The sequence below is a fragment of the Prionailurus bengalensis genome, chromosome B4, assembly GCF_016509475.1.
Source record: "Prionailurus bengalensis isolate Pbe53 chromosome B4, Fcat_Pben_1.1_paternal_pri, whole genome shotgun sequence".
NCBI classification, from domain to species: domain Eukaryota; kingdom Metazoa; phylum Chordata; class Mammalia; order Carnivora; family Felidae; genus Prionailurus; species Prionailurus bengalensis.
The window spans coordinates 16,843,693-16,864,486 of record NC_057358.1 but is presented as its reverse complement, the minus strand read 5'-3'; the positions used below and the strand labels follow the sequence as shown (position 1 = coordinate 16,864,486).

Genomic DNA, 20,794 nt, shown 5'->3' with positions numbered 1-20,794 from the left:
GCAGGGCTGAACACCTCACCAACTGGCAAATGAACCTTTCCATTGAATCAAGATTCCGAGCAAAAGTTACCATTATCACTTGAAGAATCTGATCTAACTCTTCATATGCTATTTCCTCCAATCAGTACGATTCTCAGACATCTCATTAAATTCCCTGAAGGTATCTAGTGTTGCCATAAAGCCTGGCAATACTAGAATCAAGCCAAAGATAATCGTTTTCAAGAACATGTCTTACTTTTATAGAAATCGCCATATGATAAACTCATTGGGGGAAAAAAAAAGAACACAGCTTATTGTTTTCTAAAACCCGTGTAACTGTCTGTTCTGCCTCTAGCACCTTGCTGCTGCTCAAATGTTATTAAGGCCATAATTATTAGATTTAGGTCTTCTTATGATTTGATCATTTAAAAAATATACAGGTAGCACACATGCCCACGAACACATATTCTTATAAGGATATATTTACATGCACATTCCCGGGTCAATAGGTTTCATTTACCCCCTAAAGTGGACCTCGTTCTTTTTTCCACCATCTTCCACCTGGTAACAAGCAGCCTTCCGCTATTTCTCCTGGGAAGGCAACACTTCTCTCACTCTTAGTCCATGGATCTTATGTCAAGTTGACTCAACTCCCACTTTCAGGCGGAGCACATAGCTTAGGTCTGGCCAATCAGCTGATCATGGACCACTTGAGCTATTAGCTCCCGGCTGCACATTCAATCAGAGCCAACGAGAGACAACTCATCTCGGAAGGAGGTAGACCCAGCACTGTTGGGAACCATCCCGCCACCACCTAGAGCAGAGAATGACGCAAACCTGGGAGACAGCAGCGATGAGAGATGGAAAGAAATCGAGTGCCCAATGACATACGAGCTACTCCGGTCACCAACACCTGGGCTTGACAGTTAAGTGGCCCCCCAAATTTCCTTCTGCTTAAGCCATGCTTACTTTACGGTCTCCTGCAGCGGACAGTTCGAACTGATGTACCTTCTTGTTGCGGTTGTTTTTTCAGATCAACACTGGAAAATCGGAGGGAGGATGGGAGGAAGCGAAAAAAAACCGGTGCCATAAATAGAAGCAATAACATGGAGGCAAATGCGTCACCCACGCAAAATTTTCTAACAAAAACATTAATCTCTACGTCCTAGAATAAAAAGTCCACCTTACATTACATAAACATTTGGACAAAAAACTAAAATTGAGCATAATACTCGGAAGTCATGCTCAGGGAACTTCATTTGGAGGGCAATATTTTTACCATACAATTATGCTTTTATCCTAATTCTCTACACTGTACTTTAAAATGTAAACAGATCTGGCTAGTAATCATGAGCAATCTTTATTTTTTAAATTATTTTAAGTGTGCCTATATTTAATTTTATGATCAGGAAAAAACGCCTATTTTTAAGTATAAAAAAAGAACGAAAATAAGTATGTTAAGGGGAACCCCCTAGCAAACTCATAAATGTCCTGTACAAAAGAACTGTTCGTTGCATACCAGACTTTTCTCGCTGTACCAACCCACCATTACACCATCTACTCCTCATCATCTTTAAATCAAATTTATTTTTTTTCTAATACATGTCAGATACATCAAATAGGAAGGATCAGTTTCTTTTAAATTACCACAAACGCCACAGTATTATCGCTCCCAATTGCCTTTGAAATTCTATGCTATTGTAGCTATGATTTGGTGTAATCAGGTTCTTTAGGCTAGTCTGGGTACCTGGTCACCATGTGTTATGTATGGTGAAGATGGGAATTATGAATGGAAGAAAGAGAAGAAAATAGTTGTTTTTCAAATTTCTTGGCTATGAAAAAAACTGTAGAAAAGAAAGGTCTCCAGGTCAAGCCTGTTTCATAAGGTCTTTGCAGGGAAACACAAGCCACCACCAAATTAATATCATGGGTCTACGTAAATCATCCATCAAGAGCTTTTACCTGGGGTAAATAATAAACATTTGCTTTTCAAAAATGGATTTCTACAGTCCAACTAACTGTCCACTAAATCACCTAGGCCAATCTTCCACACGCAGCACCAGAAGCACACTGATTAAAAAAAAAAAAAAAAAAAAAAACCCTGGAGCTTGTATTCAAATATTCGAGTGAAGTTGGCAAGCTGAATAGACAAAATGGATCTTTTAGCTCCTGAGGTTAGAGAATGAAAAAGAAAATGGCAGTGTAAAGTGACTGATGTATTCTAAATATAGCTTCTGGAAACAAACTAGAAAAATTGAGGTGGGTGGGAAGGATGCAAATCTAGACTAAGATATCAAGAAGCCACATCTCTGCCGAATGAAGGTCCTTTGTGTGTGAGACACTGCTCAAAATCAGTTTCTAGAGGGGAAAAAAATCAGTTAATTATGTGTTGATTAAGGATTCTTCTCGTAGCGGGATTATCCAGCGGCAGTGCCTTTGCACCTCGATCAACAGCCTCCCCCGCTTTCCTTTGCAAAAGAAGTAAAAAAAAAAAAAAATAAACAAAAACAAGTCCGAACGAACAACAGTAACAATGACAATCCGACTGCACAGAATATAAGAAACATCTGCCTGGTTATTTTTTAGACGTGGAGGTATTACAATGGGTCCTCCGGCATTTCCAACCCAAAGGGGTTTAGAGCAAAATCTAAAAGTAAAGTGTCCCAAGGGGCGCCTGGGTGGCTCAGTTGGTTAAGTGTCCGACTTCAATTCAGGTCACGATCTCGCAGTCCGTGAGTTCGAGCCCTGCGTCGGGCTCTAGGCTGATGGCTCAGAGCCCGGAGCCTGCTTCCGATTCTGTGTCTCCCTCTCTCTCTGCCCCTCCCCCGTTCATGCTCTGTCTCTCTCTGTCTCAAAAATAAATAAACGTTAAAAAAAAATTTTTTTTAAATAAAAGTAAAGTGTCCCCAAATGGGGGTGACGGGTGGCCTGGAGAAACTTGCTGAGAAGATAAGATGAATTTGTTTGGTGGGCATGTAGCTTCCACTGGAGTCACATATATTTGTTTGATAGGACACCTGTCTTTAAAGCCGCGCTCACCTAGGGAATGTTCTGTTCTCCCTTGGACTGTAGATCTACGATGACAGAGATTATGAGCAGGCTGAAGGGCGCCTCCCAATGGCTGCCCCCGGGGCCGTTCTGTATTATTATCCTTACTTTCCAGAGGAGCTGACGGTTCCTGTGCCTTTACCAGGTGACACAGGTCCTGAGCAGCAGAGCCTCGAATTGAAATAAAAACACTATTTTCCAGAGTCAGCTCAAGCATTTCTGAGATGAGCGGCAGGGCTGAGTGGCCTAAAGAGAGGGAAAATGATGGGTATGCTCTCCTCCCACCCGCCCCCCAGCACCCCTACCTAATCTGTACCTATTTTCCCTTAAGAAGCTGAGAACTATTCTAATCATTTGATCTTTGTGAATGGGGGATGGTGGGGGCGTGACTTAGTCAGGAAGGGTGCAGTGGTGGCCACAGGCTCGAAAGACTTTTCAGTTGCTTTTCTTTTAATATTTATTTTTCAGAGAGAGCGAGCAGGGGAGGGGCAGAGGGAGCGAGACACAGAATCCGAAGCAGGTTCCAGGCTCTGAGCTGTCAGCACAGAGCCCAACGTGGGGCTCGAACCCACAAACCGTGAGATCATGCCCTGAGCTGAAGTTGGACACACAACCGACTGAGCCACCCAGGTGCCCCTTTCCAGTTTTATTCTCAGTCACTGGGAAGGAAAATAGGAAGACAGTGCGATCGAGACGGTTTAGAGACCTCAAATTACTTCCAATTTCTTTTTACTTCCCAATTCTGGAGAGCTCTGAGGGCCCTCAACACCTTTTCCCTCTTCGTCAGCCTGAACTCTACCTCAAAAACCAAAAGAATTAGTGCACCAAAGAAACTAGTGTCCAAATAATAAAGTGTCTAGAGTCTCTCAAACATATATCCAGGAAGATTTCTAAGTTGAGAGATTAAAGCAAAGGAGGTCCTAAATCTACGTGATATCAATTAATTCAGATTTGAACTGCCTTGATTTTTAAGATTCTTCGCTGTTAATCCATAATGGAAATACTTAGGACCATAACGATAATGCTAGGTTACACTCATCATGTAATTCCTAAAATAAGCTGTCAAAAGAAACGTGCATACATTTATACATATATATGTATATATGCGGTCACACATATTATGGATACAGGATCAATTTATATTTAAAGCTTGCTTTTTAAAGTAAATTAACTTTCTCAGTAGACTCCTGTGGTCAAAAATCCAAAAGAAAGCACATGCCTGACCCAGAAACCTACAACTCCTTGAATTACAGAAATATAAACATCTACGGTCAATCTAAAGTCAGTCTGAAGGGAAAAAGGAGGGATAGGGCTTTTGTTCCTAAACATACCGCCCTTTATTTTTTTTTAATTTTTTTTCAATGTTTATTTATTTTTGAGACAGAGAGAGACAGAGCATGAACGGGGGAGGGGCAGAGAGAGAGGGAGACACAGAATCAGAAGCAGGCTCCAGGCTCTGAGCCATCAGCCCAGAGCCCGACGCGGGGCTCGAACTCACGGACCGCGAGATCATGACCTGAGCTGAAGTCGGACACTTAACCGACTGAGCCACCCAGGCACCCCAACATACCGCCCTTTAAAATGCCCCACACTAACAGACAGCCATGAGGATGGATCCTTATATGGGGTGTGTTGAGACAGAATAGGTTCTGAACAGTTTATTCGGAGCAATGCGTGTGAACAAGGTGCTCACAAGATATGTAAACCCCTCCCCTGCTATAGAAGTGGTCCTGATGAGGAAAATCAGAGCATACCACAGGTGTACTATGCGGAGGATGCAGGCACAGGGATGCTGTTCTCCGTGTTTTCGGACACCTACCCGTGCTTGGCCTCATCTCCCACTCACCCGGCCGGCAGCCCTAGCAGATGGAACATGGCATTTTCTCCCTCTCTTCCTGCCTTGGCATAGGACGAGCTCTCTCAGCCTGCCATGTCTCTTCCCAATTCTTCTCCTAGAACGTTTCACCTCATCCTTCAATATCCAGCTCAAATACGACTTCCTTTGTGACATTCTCTTCCCTTGCCCGTGGTGGACGTAATCAGCCCCTTCCGTGTCTCTGCCACATTTAGAACTCACCTCTATTACGGAACTCGTAACAACGGGCTGTAAAGCACGAATCCATTGAACACTCTGATATCTTCATCCAGAAACCTTGTTATTTTTTTTTTTTCAGATACCAGGGACAGACGGCATTGTATTCGTTTTAGGTGTACAACGTCGAAATGATTTGATTTATGTATCTATTGCGAAAAGATCACTACGGTGATCTTTTCCCACAAAGAAGAGGGCCCTCAGAGCTCTCCAGTAACCTAGCATTACCATTATGGTCCTAAGTATTTCCATTATAAATTAACAGCGATGAATCTTAAAACTCAAGGCAGTTCAAATCTGAATTAATTTATACCACAATTTTCAAACATACAATACAGCCTTATAAACTGCAGTCACCATGCTGTACCTTGCATGCCCAGGACTGACTGATTTGATGACTGGAAAGAACCTTGTTGTTTTGTTTTCTATCTGGCCCAGTGCCGGGCAAAGACACTCCACATGTTGGTGAACGAACGAGTCAGTGAGTGGATACGCAGATGAGTAAACGAGAACCAGTAAAGAGAACGTAGTACAAATCAAGTTGAGCAGAGTCAGACGGTAACGCGCACACGTGGCCTGTCTCCAATATAGTTTTCACACTGACACAGACAAATGCTCGGAGACACTGTTTCATAAATAAAGTGTAGGCACCTTCAAACCCTCAGTCCAGAGTCACTTTTCCGCTCTGACTGAATAAGACTAAACACCGAAGTCTGGTCCTAAAACAACCGTGTGTGAAAATCGGGCCATCTGCCATCTTTTTTCTTTTTTTGTGATCATTAAAACATGGTTTATTGCATTCACAGCACTTATCACATCTTCAGGATGCTGATGCTTCTTATATGAACGGAAAACAATAGTAAAACTGTTCTGATCTGTTTTATAGGAAGGCCGTAAACATCTCCCCCAACACCATTAGCACGCGGAGTTGTCTAACAAATACTAAGCAATTCTTCTTCCAAAAGAGGGTAATTAGATAGGGGAAAGGGCAGTGTCTCTTGGTAACCAAATAACCTAATTTTCTCAAACAACTGCTCTCCCACAAACGAATGGCCTGAGGCAGAAAGAGCATGGCTGAGTTTCAACTTATACGACCACTAATGACTACTTCTACTCTGGGGAAAATGGCCGTTAGTCAGCATAGCTGGTTCAAAGGGGTTTGTGCAAATTCACTGAAAGAGCCACATAATATGATATTAAGATAAACAGCTGTTTGGGGCCATAAACCCTCTCACCTTCTTGACATCTGTGAGGAAAACCTGTTTGTATTGGATTTGTACATGGTTTTACTTTATCTGTGGAAACAGTCTTGTAAGACTTTTTTTTTTTTTTTTAATGCAAAATTCTGGAATAAGGTTGCCAGTAGAAAACATCAGCCTCTGCCTCCCAGCTCTGTTTTATTAGGTCCTTTGGCCCCAGAAACATCTTCTGGAGAGGCGGGCGGGCAGGCAGGCAGGACACTGTGGAGGGAATCTCTGAGAGAGAAATTGCCCCGTCCTTCTCTGTGTGCTTCCGTTCAGCAGGCACAGCTCTCTTGCCCCTGCCCTGGGCTCCAGGGCTCCCACAGAGCTCTGCTGTTAGCTTACTCAGTCAGCACTCTGTCCTCTCCCTCCCACCCCACCACTTCCGCCTGCCCCAATCTATTTTGAAACTGTTCAAAACTATAGAAAAATTAGAAGAATGGTATGATTAACATAGCCTCCCCTTAGACTCACTACCCTTGAACAGCTCTTCCCCATATATACTCAGCACTAAAGAGGTGACTCTCCTAACTCCCTGATGGAACGGGAGCTTAGCTTGAAGCCAACCCCGCTCTTGGAACCCAACAGGTTGCCCTGCTCTTGGCAGTCATGGCTCAGGTGGCTGGACCTCAGGCCTTTCGAGCACAGTCATAACGGCTGGCTTTGGCCTAATGACCCAGAACTACCATGTCACGTTCTCCCACATTTGGAGCATCAGTGTGGCCTAAAGTCTCTCACTGCCCAAACGAACACCTTAAACGTCCCCAAGAATATACCAATTTCACCTAATAATTACTCTCTACTTTAAGTGTATGAACTTGGGCAAATCAATTAACCTAAGGCCTCAATTCGTCACCTGTTAGATGTGGATGCCGATAGCACCTGCCTCAGTGAGTTGGGTTACTGTTTAATAAAGTGCTTTCCAGAGTGGCTGGCACACCATCAGTATTCAGCAAAAGTTAGCTATCACTATCAACTTTATTTTCATACGCTCTTTGACAGGGACTGGTTTCCAATCAGCCGACCCATCAGTGCACTTTTTCAAAGCTTCTCTCACCCAGGATGCTGCCGCGTAACTCAAGGCACAGAAGCCCTGGGATCTGGTGCCCTCCAACCCGCCCTAACTTCATCTCCCATCCATATCTCCATACATCCAGATTCCATATACATGGATACTTAGCATCCCCCAAATACCCTGTGTGCTTTAACATTTAAATGTTTAAGTTATTCTTAATTTAATCTGAATATTAATTTCAGTGCTTAAAACTGCATTTCTTAATTTAAATCGAAAATTTCAATATAAAATTGTTCTTGGAGCAAATGCTCAAATCCTTTCTATTCTTACTCTTCTGAATGAAATGTCATTTCCTCCGGGCTCACACAGGCCTCCCTTCTGCTCCTCCACTAAAATACACACTTCCTCTAAGTTCCCAAATGGCCACTGGGGCACCTGGGTGGCTAAGTCGGTTGAGTGGCCGACTCTTAATTTTGGCTCAAGTCATGATGTCACAGTTTGTAGGACTGAGCCCCAAATCGGGCTCTGCACTGACAGCACTGGAGCCTGCTTGGGATTCGTTCTCTCCCTCCCTCTCTCCCCCTCCCCCACTCATTCACGCGTGTGTGCACACACTCTCTCAACATAAATAAATACACTTAAAAAAAAAATAAACAACCAAATAGCTATTTATATGTCAGTAAGTCTTGTCTTGGTTTACTACTTTCCTGGTGGCTGCTTCCTACCTAATTTTTTTCTTTATGACCCAGCCTGATCCCTTGATCCCTTCCAGGTCACAGTGCTTAATCCTGAGCAAGCATTAGAATCCCTTGGGAACTGTTTCCACAATGCACACGCCCAGCGCTCTGATGCTAACGACACATTTGACTCTGAAACCTTTCGTTGAGATTTCTGGACTGGACTCCTTAAACACATCCGGCTTAGTGAAGGAAAATTACTCGAAATAAGACCTTGAAAAGAGTAAATAACATTCTTCAGCATGTTTCTCACCTCGGTGAGCCAGTAAACACCATCAAATAAATCAGCAAGGGATTGCCAGACGATCTTTGATTTTTTTTCCCCACAAGTGGCTAATACGTAACAGGGCATTCTGACCCACCATGTGGTTTTCTTCATTGCTACGGCTCTCCTTATAATCGTCTGAAAGATTAAGGGAGGACCTCAATTCCTCATTCTTCTTGGTATCAAATGGCTATAAGCTAGAAATCATAACTGCAAAAACTCAACAGAGTTAATAATTCACTGTGAGAAATGCAAGTCTAAAAATTATTTTTAAGTAGCTCAGATCTTGATACAAATGAAAAATACTGAGGTAGGCCATAACACATTACATTTTTCAATTTAGCTCTGCTTTAAATTTTTTTTTTAATGTTTATTTATTTTTGAGAGAGAGAGAGAGAGAGAGAGAGAGACAGAGCGTGAGCGGGGGGGGGGGGGGGGGGCAGAGAGAGAGGAAGACACAGAATCTGAAACGGGCTCCAGGCTCTGAGCTGTCAGCACAGAGCCCGACACGGGGCTTGAACCCACAGACGACCATGAGATGATGACCTGAGCTGAAGTCGGACGCTCAACCGACTGAGCCACCCAGGCGCCCCAAATTTAGCTCTGTTTTTAAATGTGAGAGGTTAAAGGGTACAAGGAAAACCTAAAAGTCACAAATACATACTCATGTACACACACATGCAAAAATGCTTGTGTGTGCATATCAACAGGTGTCACGAAACTAAGTACAAAGAACCCACCTGTTGTTGATATGCAATAGTTCATATGTGTTTTACCCATCACACAAAGTACACTAAGGAGTGAACCAGATTCTGGGTAACACTGATGAATTTAATCTCTAAAACCCCAAGACTTTTGAACATTTTATAAATCCCTGACATGTCCTTAGGTGCAAGTTATCAAGGCCTTAGAAAGAAAGTCTTGTACTTTGAAGAAATGGAATAATCTAAATGAAAATTCATACAATGAAAATTGAAGAGAATTCATAATTGACATATTAGTTGAGTTGGTTAGATCAATTATGAAAATACATGAACTTTTCATGTATTATTTCATACACAGAAGATACAGGAATCACATTGACACGTATGGGGGAAACGTACCTCTTTACTCCTTTAATATTCTAGAAAAAGATGTTTTTCTGATATATGTTAGCTTTTTAAAAATTTTCATTTAAATCCAAATTAGTTAACATGCAGTGGAATCATGGTTTCAGGAGGAGAATTTAGTGATTCGTCACTTACACGTAACACCCAGTGATGATCCCAACAAGTGCCCTCCTTCATGCCTATCACCCATTTAGCCCGTCCCCCACCAAACACCTCTCCAGCACCCCCCAGTTTGTTCTCTGCATTTAAGAGTCTCTTACGGGGGCGCCTGGGTGGCTCAGTTGGTTAGGCGACCGACTTTGGCTCAGGTCATGATCTCACAGTTCGTGAGTTGAAACCTTGCGTCAGGCTCTGCGCTGACAGCTCAGAGCCTGGAGCCTACTTCCGATTCTGTGTCTCCCCTCTCTCTACCGCTCCCCTGCTCACGCTCTGCGTTTCTTGGTCCCTCAATAATAAATAAACGTTAAAAGACATCTAAAACAAAAAAGAGTCTCTTACGGTTTGCCTCCCTCTCTCTTTTTATCCTACTTTTCCTTCCCTTCCCCTATGTTCATCTCTTTGTATTTCTTAAATTCCACATGTGAGTGAAATCAGATATTTGTCTTTCTCTGACTTATTTCTATGCTGGTTTTTTAGTGTAAATCTATCTTCATGTTAAACATGGAGGCTACAAGAAAACAAAATTACATATGAAGCTAATTGTAACAGTCACCATCTACTGTGGGTTGAGTTATGATCCGCCCCCCCTCCAAACTCACATGTTGAAGACTTAAGCCCTGAGAGCTCAGGATGTGACTTTATTTGGAGATAGGGTCTTCGTAGAGGTAATTATGATAACATGAGGTCATCCAGATGAACCCTAATCCAACATGTCTGATATGCTTATAATGACAGAAAACAAACTATGGGTCGACAGAGGGAAGTGGGTCGGGGGATGGGCTATATGGGTGACGGGTGCTAAGGAGGCACGTGTGATGAACGCTGGGTGATGTAAGTGATGAATCACTTAATGCTACTCCTGAAACCAATACTGCACTGTTATCTTCACTAAAATTTAAATTTAAAAAAAAGTGGGGGGGGGGGACAAAAGGGAGGCGGGGAAAATACGGAGACTGACCCACAACAGGGAGAAATTGCATGAACACGAAGACAGCCACCTATAAGCCAGGGAGAGGCAGGAACAGGTCCTTCCTTCACAGCCTCAGAAGGAAGGACAAGTTCATAGTCTTGGCCTCCGGAACTGTGAGACAATAGATTTCTGTTGCCGAAGCCGCCTAGTTTGTGGTACGTAGTTACAAAAACTCTAGCAAAGGAATACACCACCTGCAGTATTTTTCTTTCAAATGAACAGTTAGCTTGTTTGGTTTGGTTGGGGGCGGGAGGCGGGGGTTGTTTTTGTTTTTTAAAGGTGGTTGGCCATTTAGCAATTTTTTTTAATTTTTATTTAAAATTTTTTTAATTGTCACTTTTGAGAGAGAGACAGAGACAGAGCATGAATGGGGGAGGGGCAGAGAGAGAGGGAGACACAGAATCCGAAGCAGGCTCCAGGCTCTGAGCCGTCAGCACAGAGCCCGACGTGGGGCTCGAACTCATGAATGGGGAGATCATGACCTGAGCCGAAGTCAGACTGAACTGACTGAGCCACCCAGGTGCCCCCCATTTACCAATTTTCACATACAGCACCCTGACCACAGAGAAATCATGACTCTTTCCATGGGAGTGAGACCTCTAAAGGGAGTAAACCCTCAAGCTTCCACCTATAGGAGAAAGAAGACCCTGGCTTCGAGAAAATACTACTTTCCAGGAAGGAAAAACTGGTGAGGTCCCGGTGCCCAGACTCTCAGCCAGGATGGAGAAGGGAAAGCAGAGTTAAGGCAACATGTCCTGGTCAGAAGCCCAAACAGTCAAGCTGTCCCCCGCTGACTCAACACCAGGTATGAAATAAATGAAGGAGTGGACGCTGGAATGTTTTACAGACACCAACGACGTAAGGGAACCATGAAGGGCCCTGAGCCAAGACAATTCTCTAAAACTTGATGGCAGTTTGGGAGGCTTGACATGGACAGTGAGCTGGTGCAGGGGACAAGGACTCCCTGAAGGGCTCCATCTTCATTTTCCCAATCACGTAGCCACGGAAGACTCTATAAAAAATGTTCTCCCCTCCTCCTGTGACTATTTTCCTATCCCTCCCGCCCCCCCTTATTGGTCAAACTCTAAAATAAGCACATGGAGAAAGGAAGCGTGATAAGATCTGAGGTAGAGGTGGGGGCTGGGTCACTTTACTCCATCTCGGGGTCTTCGTAATAAACACACATGCCTGGTCACGAATGTGGAATAATGATGCGACAGAATTGGAATAATTACTTGTGGAACTGAACCACAGCAAATATTTTTGAGCCATAAGCCCGAATCTCAAAACGGACTTCCCTAGCATCTGATAACCATCAGACATGAAGCTTTCCAGAAACAAATCAATAGAGAAGCTGACAATAATTCCATCCCTAAAAAGGCTGTCCCTTCGTGGGACCAGACTAGTATCTCAGGTATGCTGCCCATGAAGACCTAAGACACATGAATAATTAACCTTAAGCTAAGTAAGTGATCTTAAGTGGTACTTCTAAACGTGTAGGGTTCAACTGAAAGACACAGTTTTTGCAAATTCAGTATTTAATGAAATTCCATTTTCTTAGGCATACTAGTTACTCCATATCAGATCACTTGTAAATTCTCGATTAATCTCCTGGGGTTACTTCAGTCTAGGACTTCCAAGACTACAGACATTGGCCAAAAAGAGGATGGATAATAACAGCAGAAAATGGGGCATAAGTGGAAAGTATATTATAATTTGAAACATCTGAGGGTCAAAGAAACTAAAAACACCTGCAGAAATAATTCTCGGTTTTAAAATTACATATTTGTATCAATAGGAAAAAAAGATATCCAAAGATAAAAATGCCTCAATCCACAAAACCATTTTAATAATTAGAGATCTTAACGGAACCTAGTTCACACAGGAGGTGTTCCAAATACATGACAACAGTCTGAGAATGGGGCAGATTTCATAGCGAATCATGCCCTTGATCTCCCACAAAACCTACATCAAGAAAGACGTCTTAGGGGCGCCTGGGTGGCGCAGTCGGTTAAGCGTCCGACTTCAGCCAGGTCACGATCTCGCGGTCCGGGAGTTCGAGCCCCGCGTCAGGCTCTGGGCTGATGGCTCAGAGCCTGGAGCCTGTTTCCGATTCTGTGTCTCCCTCTCTCTCTGCCCCTCCCCCGTTCATGCTCTGTTTCTCTCTGTCCCAAAAATAAATAAACGTTGAAAAAAAAAATTTAAAAAAAAAAAAAAAAAAGAAAGAAAGACGTCTTAAAGCTAATTATATAAAGTATGAAAATCTAAATTTTGTTTTAATACTTTCTAAAATGCCTCCTAAAAAAAAAAAGTGAAACATTCATGGCTGTATATAGATTGACACTGTAGAAAGAACAAGGGAATTCTTTCCTAAAAAGCTCCGTATTTTTCTACTGATATATTTAAGACGAGTTCTTACGAAGTCTCAGAACAGGTCCTATCATTCACAAACCCTAGGTGAATGCCTGATAAGATAGAAAGACCTTTACAGGAAATCACAGTGGCAATAAATCTCCCACATTATTATTTATAGTTGTGTTTGTGACGAATACAGCATAACAAGGCAACAAGCCAGTATTTAAGGGCTGAAAGATTTATCCAGCCTTAAACATATCAGTCTGCGCAGGCCTGGAGTCTGTAATCATTATCACAATTTAATCTGCCTTTGCAAAACAAAACTAAAAAATAGGCTGTGTGTCTCTGTGATTAATCATTCGCATTTAAAGCCAATCTGAACTAATAAAAGGTCCAAAAAAGCGGCACCCAGAACACGGTACTGGAAGAGATGGAATTTGTTTAGAATACCATGTTCTGAAAGTGTCATGCAACCTTCTGTTAAATATTTGGTTCATTCCATTTTGTCATCCTGATTTGTATTCTGGAAGCCCTTGGAAGCGACAGGATTATTTTGTTACAACCACAACATATGTTGGCGAGAGCACAATCCCAGATCGGTTGCAGAGTTCTCCCTTGTGAGCCCCCAAAGAATAATGGCACTTGAAAATTCCAAAAAAGACTTGCTGATTCCTAAGGCTGAAGTCTCCGCACAAAAGACCCCGGTTGGCACAGCAGGGTGACCTGTGAAAATTAGCAGTGGAAACGGTTTGTGGGTCCTGGCCATACACGGCAGGGCCTATAGCAGAGCTCAGATGACGGCGTTACTCTCAATGAAAGTTGCCATGCTGTGGAGTCGTCCAAATAAAGCAAACTGGCAGGCATCCGCTGAGCATTTGGTGTTCATCTTAGGAATACTGCCAGGTACATAAATGTAGCCAGGGAGAACACATGTCTTTAAGAAAATGAAGAAATTAAAAAAGGAAGGAAGGAAGGAAGGAAGGAAGGAAGGAAGGAAGGAAGGAAGGGAGAGAGCACACAGAAGAGAAGTGACTGGGCTCGAGAGAAGGACTAACACTGCCCTCTCCACCCCCCCGTGAGCTGCTTTAACTTTGATGACCAGCGCTCATTTGCAGATGTACATAGTTTCCCTGACCTTGGCAGTATCGAGGAATTTATACAGTTAGCGGTTCTTGCACAATCTCTTGAAAAGAACAGCACAAACGTTCTATCCTTCGATGCCAGGCAGGCCTTGTTACTCCTCTCCACCTATTTTTCTTCCAGTAAATTAATTTACTCGCTTAGGTTCTGGTGCTAAAATAAACTACTCATTCTTCTTTTCTCCTCCTCCTTTGACAACAGACCCCTGGGATTTCTATCTTTCTTTTCTTTCTTTCTTTCTTTCTTTCTTTCTTTCTTTTTCTTTCTTTCTTTTTTCTTTCTTTCTTTCTTTCTTTCTTTCTTTCTTTCTTTCTTTCTTTCTTTCTGTTTCTTTCTTTCTTTTCTTTCTCTTTCTTTTTCTTTCTTTCATTCTTTTCTTTCTCTCTTTCTTTCTTTCTTTCTTTTCTCTTTCTCTTTCTTTTTCTTTCTTTCTTTCTCTTACTTTCTCTCTCTTTCTGTGATGAAGTTGGAAGGAAAGAGCTACATTATACGACAACTTAATTATCTTAATAGACTATAACTTTAAGCAAGGCCCTACACATCAAGAATTTTAAGAATGGTAGCTTTGCTGGCCTTGTTATGATGATAAATAAAGTTCTTTTATCAACATATCTGTTCACAACACAGAGCCAGAGTACAAAGAGTTTTTCCCTGAGTTGAAGACAACCTCGGTATCTTAATAATCCCAATAAATCCAAGATAACTGCAGCTTTATATATTAAATACCATTTAGTACGTAAATAATTTGAACAATAATCTTCATTAATTCTAATTAGGGTGCCTAGAAGGCATGTTTAACACTTTCTGCCTCTTAACAAATTAAGACTAAAATGCCTGTTTATGAAGCAACAGCCTAAGGAACTAAAAAACCATTTCTAACGGACCTGCTGTAAAGCCAGGTGTTGTATATGCACCTGGAATCACCCAGATTCACAATAAGAATGATTCATGAGCCTGTATCAGCCTCAGCTAAACCTCAAAGTGGACCAGCATGATGCTGCAGGTGATTTCGGACTTGAGTTCACGTCCAAGTGTATTAAAAACAAGGAGAAGAAAAAGAGGACGTTCAGGATTCTAAGTGTGTGTTCTAAGTGTGTGTGGGAGAAAAGAAACATTCCCAGCACTACTTTTCCGCTTGGCATTACTGATACAGGAGGCAGAGTGTGCTGAATGGTGGCACAAACTGGAACTCAGCAATTTTTGATGCAAGAAATAAGGGAATAAAGCTGGTTTGTTGTATCATGATATCCAGGGGATATTTACAATGCTGAAGACATCCTCATCTTCCTGTGGGGAAGGAAGTTAAAAGCAGACTAACTTTGTATGTGTTCTCCAGTCAAGACACTGGTAGAAATCTTTCCACGTGTCTTCCTTAGCTGAAAGAATAAAGCACTTGTCATTCAATTTGATTTACTCATGGCTTTTGTTACAAGGAGATGTAGCCTATCCAATAAAAGCAAGAATCTGGGGTCAGCTACCTGGATTCAAAATCTGACTCCAACCCTACCTGTCATGTGACTGTGGACAAGTTACTTAGCCTCTCTGTGCCTCAAATAGAGGTGCAGAAAGAATACGCAGTAAACAATGAAATAATAGTTAACTATTAATATCAGTTAACTATTATGATTTCCTCTGCCATGCTCTACTTCTTATGCGGGTTTTAACTGATGTTCTCAATGGCCTATAGTATTTATAAATAATAATAATATGCTCTTCAATAGTACTTTCTAGATACCAGCTACAGTTCTAAGCAATTAGCAAGTTTGAACTCATGCAATCCTTTCAACTAACTTTGGAAGTCGGCACTATTTCCCTGGTAAAAATGCTGGGGAATAGAAAGATTAAGCTGCTTGTCCAAAGGCCAACTAGTAAATGGCAGAGCTGGAATTCAGACTGAGCAGCCTGGCTTCAGACTTTAGTCCTTTCACAGCGACCCCTAACCACTCACCTCCTTCTTGAAAAGAAACCATTTTAAGTAAGTCTCCTAATACAATATACTTCAGAGAACTATGGAAATTTTAAGTGCAGTATACTGTGAACATATATTGCATATATGTAACATTTCCACTGCAGCATAAAGGAGTAAGACCACAGTTAAAAAACACCACAATTAACTTTCCCTCCAACTAATGGTTTTAGGAAATATGAGGAAGAACAAGTTCTGTCTTTGAAATGCTTGATAGATAAGGTGAGCTCAGCCATCACTTCACAACAAGCTTATATAGAGTAGAAATCATAGCGACCTCGGTTCCCACAGCACCTGGAAAAGCCTACCAATATATGAAACATGTAGCCAAAAACCCATGGGCAGTGGCCATGCTGCAATGCTGATCAGGGCTCCGCCCCTCTCCCAGAGCCCCTGCATAAAACTGATGTCCGGGGGGAAATTTTTTAAAAAAAATTTTTTTTCAACGTTTATTTATTTTTGGGACAGAGAGAGACAGAGCATGAACGGGGGAGGGGCAGACAGAGAGGGAGACACAGAATCGGAAACAGGCTCCAGGCTCCGAGCCATCAGCCCAGAGCCTGACGCGGAGCTCGAACTCACGGACCGCGAGATCGTGACCTGGCTGAAGTCGGACGCTTAACCGACTGCGCCACCCAGGCGCCCCTGTCCGGGGGGAAATTAACTAAGTTTAAGAAGGAAGTCGTCCTCCAGTCCCAACTCTGAAATATCACTGACCTCAAACAGGCTGATGATGTGAAGGACCAGAAGACTGTTCAGTTGGTTAACTTAGAATCAACTGATGAACTAACAACCGGGAATCTTTATCTATGACTGTGAAATTCTTTCATGGTCCCTGTTATCCTGCTTCAGGACCTAAAGCAGAAACCCATCTATAAGCAACTTTTCCTTAAGACTAAGGATCCTTCTGGGGCACCTGGGTGGCGCAGTCGGTTAAGTGTCCGACTTCGGCCAGGTCACAATCTCATGGTCCGTGAGTTCGAGCCCCGCGTCAGGCTCTGGGCTGATGGCTCAGAGCCTGGAGCCTGCTTCCGATTCTGTGTCTCCCTCTCTCTCTGCCCCTCCCCCGTTCATGCTGTCTCTCTCTGTCTTAAAAATAAATAAACGTTGAAAAAAAAATTTAAAAAAAAAGACTAAGGATCCTTCTTACAAAATAACTTTAGTTAGAGCACCACGAACAAATGATGGGTACAAAACATACCACAAAAAGTTTGGAAAAATAAAATAAAACCATGGGTGAAGGCCTCTCAGCCTTCTACTTTGTAGACTTATCTTCATGTTCACGTTCTACCGCATTCCAGTATGTTTCAACATGTTCCAACAAACAGTTAGGAGAGAATTTTCATCAAACAGCCACAGGGCTAAAATCCAGCATGGGTAAGTTGTGACTTAGTCATCAGGGAAAGGGCTATTCATACCGCTGGCACAAGAATGACTAAAAGGAAAAACATTGACGATACGAAGTGTTGGCAAGGCTGTGAAACAGTTGACACTGTTCCCCACTACTTGTGGGGGTGAAGACTGGCTCAACCACTCTGGAAAACTGGCTTGTAGTGTGTACTTAAATTAAACACATTCGTTCACATGGCCCGCCATCCCACTCTACTGATCAAACAAAAATGCACGCGTGCACATACCAAAGGTAGATACAAGAACATGTACGCGGCCTTACTCTCAATAACCCCAACAGGAAATAGCCCAATGTCTAGCAATAGTAAAGTAGAGAAGCAATTGTGCTATATTTAAACAGTGGAGTGCTATACGGCAAAGAAGATTCACCGTTTATTGGAACACACAACACAGACGAATATAACCATCGTAAGGCTGAGTGAAAGGATTCAGATATAAATGATTCTATTCATATAAAACTCCAAAAACAGGCCACAGGAATTTATGGTATAAAAAGAAGAAGTAATGGGCTAGCTTTAGTAAGGAAGAAGGGAATAATGGTTGAGAAGGGTCAAAAGGGGGCACTCAGGTGCTGGTGATATTGATCTCTTGACCTGGGTGATAGTTACATGGGGACTTACTCTGTGAAATCTCATCAGACTGAACACTTATGATTTGTGCATTTGGGGCCATTTTTGTTACAGATCAGTAAGAATGTTTAAGAGTAAATAAATAAATAAATACATAAAATAGGCCTGTTTTCCAACCCCATTATATACACACCTGTATTACTCTGTTATGGCTGCTGTAACAGAGCACCAGAGGGGGAGAGGCTTACACAACAGAAATCTATTTTCTCACAGTTCTGGAGGCTGGAAGTTCATGATCATAATGCTGGCAGGGTGGGTTTCTGGTGGGGCTTCTCTCCTTGGCTTGCAGATGGCTATCTTCTCACTATGTCCTCACATGACTATTTTACCGTGCGTGCACGTTCTTGGTATCTCTTTCTTATAAGGCTGCCGGTGCTGTAGGATTATGGACCTGCTCTTATATGACCTCGTCTAACCTTGTTATCCCCTTATAGACCCCCCCAAACACAATTAACCCCCCCCAAACACAATTAACATAGGAATTGGGGGCAGATACAACTCCGTTCAGAGCCAAGTCTATGCTATTCTGTCAGTTATTTATTTTTGAAATTTTTCATATATTTATTATACAAAATTTTCATTTCCAAACTCTGAAACTTTCTGAAGTACCTAGTGGTTACCAAATAGTTAAAAAGTCTTTACAAATAATATAATATTTTTAAAAATATAATTCTAAGGTTTCAAAGTTATATGGAAATGATTTTTAATTCAAGGGCAGGAATCTGATCTAACTGTAAGATATTTTTAAATAGATCCCACTTGTAGTGATTTACCAATTATACATATGCCCCAGCCACAGACAGGTAAGTAACATACATGGACACAAGTCACTTGTTTTAACAAAACATCTACTTACGATAAAAAGAACACATTTAAAAGATGTTCTTTCAGGTGATTTAATAATCTAACATCTACCATGCATTTCTTCAAACACTCTGATGAAATCATCTCTATTAAATATCTAGTTCTATCAAGGTAGCGTTTGCTTATTTTCAAATGGCAGCAAAATATGAATGCTGTTTTGAACAGAATAGAGATTAAATTATCGAAGGAATACTAGGTTTTAACTCAGCATTCTGGCCACAGACACTGGTTTTCCTTCTGTGATGGAAGGAAGTCGGCACTTCAGGGTCCTTGAAATCATTACCTGTGTAATCATCACCCCAAACCCATGCCATGGCACACACCTCATTCTAGGACTCAGGAAGATGGGTTTTATTTTATTTCAAAGAGATGCCCCTTTAGGATAGAGGGGTTTTTGGGGGTGGGGGGTGTGGGGGGGTTGTTGTTGTTTTGTTTTGCTTTATTTTGTCTTGTCTTCTTAAATGCCCACATAAGTTTTGGCAATATAGATCTAAATTTACATTAAGTAGTTTAACAACTCTCTTTATAATCTTTGTGTTTCAAGCACAGAATCTCACACACATCACCAGGAACGCAAAAGCAAAAGAAGTTATCGTGAAGAAAAGCAAATCGCAGTTAATTTATATGCAGTGTGGCAATCACCCCTTAATGAATGAAGTTAACAAATGAAATTCTCAAAGCACCATGAAAGAGAAATCTACGGCCAGGGGCAACTGGAAAGTGAAGTCCAACCATTGTCTCACAATGACATTTTCAACAGGGCTAAGATGAGCAACAGAGGACTCGGTTTACTCTTCACTTCTGCCCACAACACGGCATTCACTTCAAACATCAGTTTCTCTTCCCATGCCATCTCGACAACCTGCCTGTCGCTTTGTGTGGCTTTGCCACAACTACCACATGTTCTAAGAAGCTTATTTTTTTTCTGCTTCGGACGTCCGGCCCTGAGATAATGACTCACAGTTGTGGCTTCTCACTCCTCTGGTTCAGTCTCCTTGTCCCAGAGGCAGAATCGAGATGGATGCTTGAAATGGAAAAGGCCTTGGGTGACTTTCTGTGCACTGACTCACCTAAGCTAAGCAACTATTTCTCAGGCCCTTCATTTATTCTTAGGACCATGGCGCCTGGATTCTGCCAACGCACACACCTTTGGCTCCTCTTGGGCCCTTCCCGGCTCCTTCTTTCTGACACCGTTAAAACACAGCTCTATCTGTTTTTCTTTCTAAATGTTTCTTAGCAAAATAGCCCCATTCTTTCCTAACCAACTCTTGTTCTAACTTCCTGCAACCGAAACAATTCTTAATTGGCACAGACCAGAACCAAGATTTTTCCCGTTGCATGTGAGTTACTCAGACATACCTTTGGCATAGCTGACATTGCAGAGAGGGAACTGGGGGCCAAAGAGGGATCATCCTTTGTCTGTGTCCCGAAAGTGTAAGGAGGCAGCAACTAGCCAAGAACAGAATCCCCAGTGGTGCGGCAGGTGAACAAATGGAAGCCCAAGTGCTACTAACCGTGGGGGGAACGTGTCGGAGCAGGGGCGCAAGAAGCAACAGGAAAAGTGGCCAGCAAGAGAAATGGAGGTGTTCCGGTTGACCGCCATTATCTGGGGGAAAGACCTGTGGCCGACATATTCCTCGGAGCACAAGGGCCAGATACTGGGAGTCCTTCAGCCACGGAATCAGGTTCTGTCTAGCACTGTCCTTCCCGATTTCTTTTCCACCGAGAAGCGTTAGTCGCATGAAGATACACACTCATCTACACCTGGCAAGACTTTAGTCTAGACACACAACCTACTGTCCTCGGAGATAGGGC

At 42.4% G+C, this 20,794-nt stretch overlaps 1 protein-coding gene across 3 annotated transcripts in view; it reads right to left on the bottom strand.

Annotated features, from left to right (window-relative positions):
* Positions 1 to 20,794, bottom strand: part of CACNB2 (calcium voltage-gated channel auxiliary subunit beta 2) — a 391,422-nt gene that overhangs the window by 360,672 nt on the left and 9,956 nt on the right. The gene's annotated exons all lie outside the window — the stretch shown is intronic.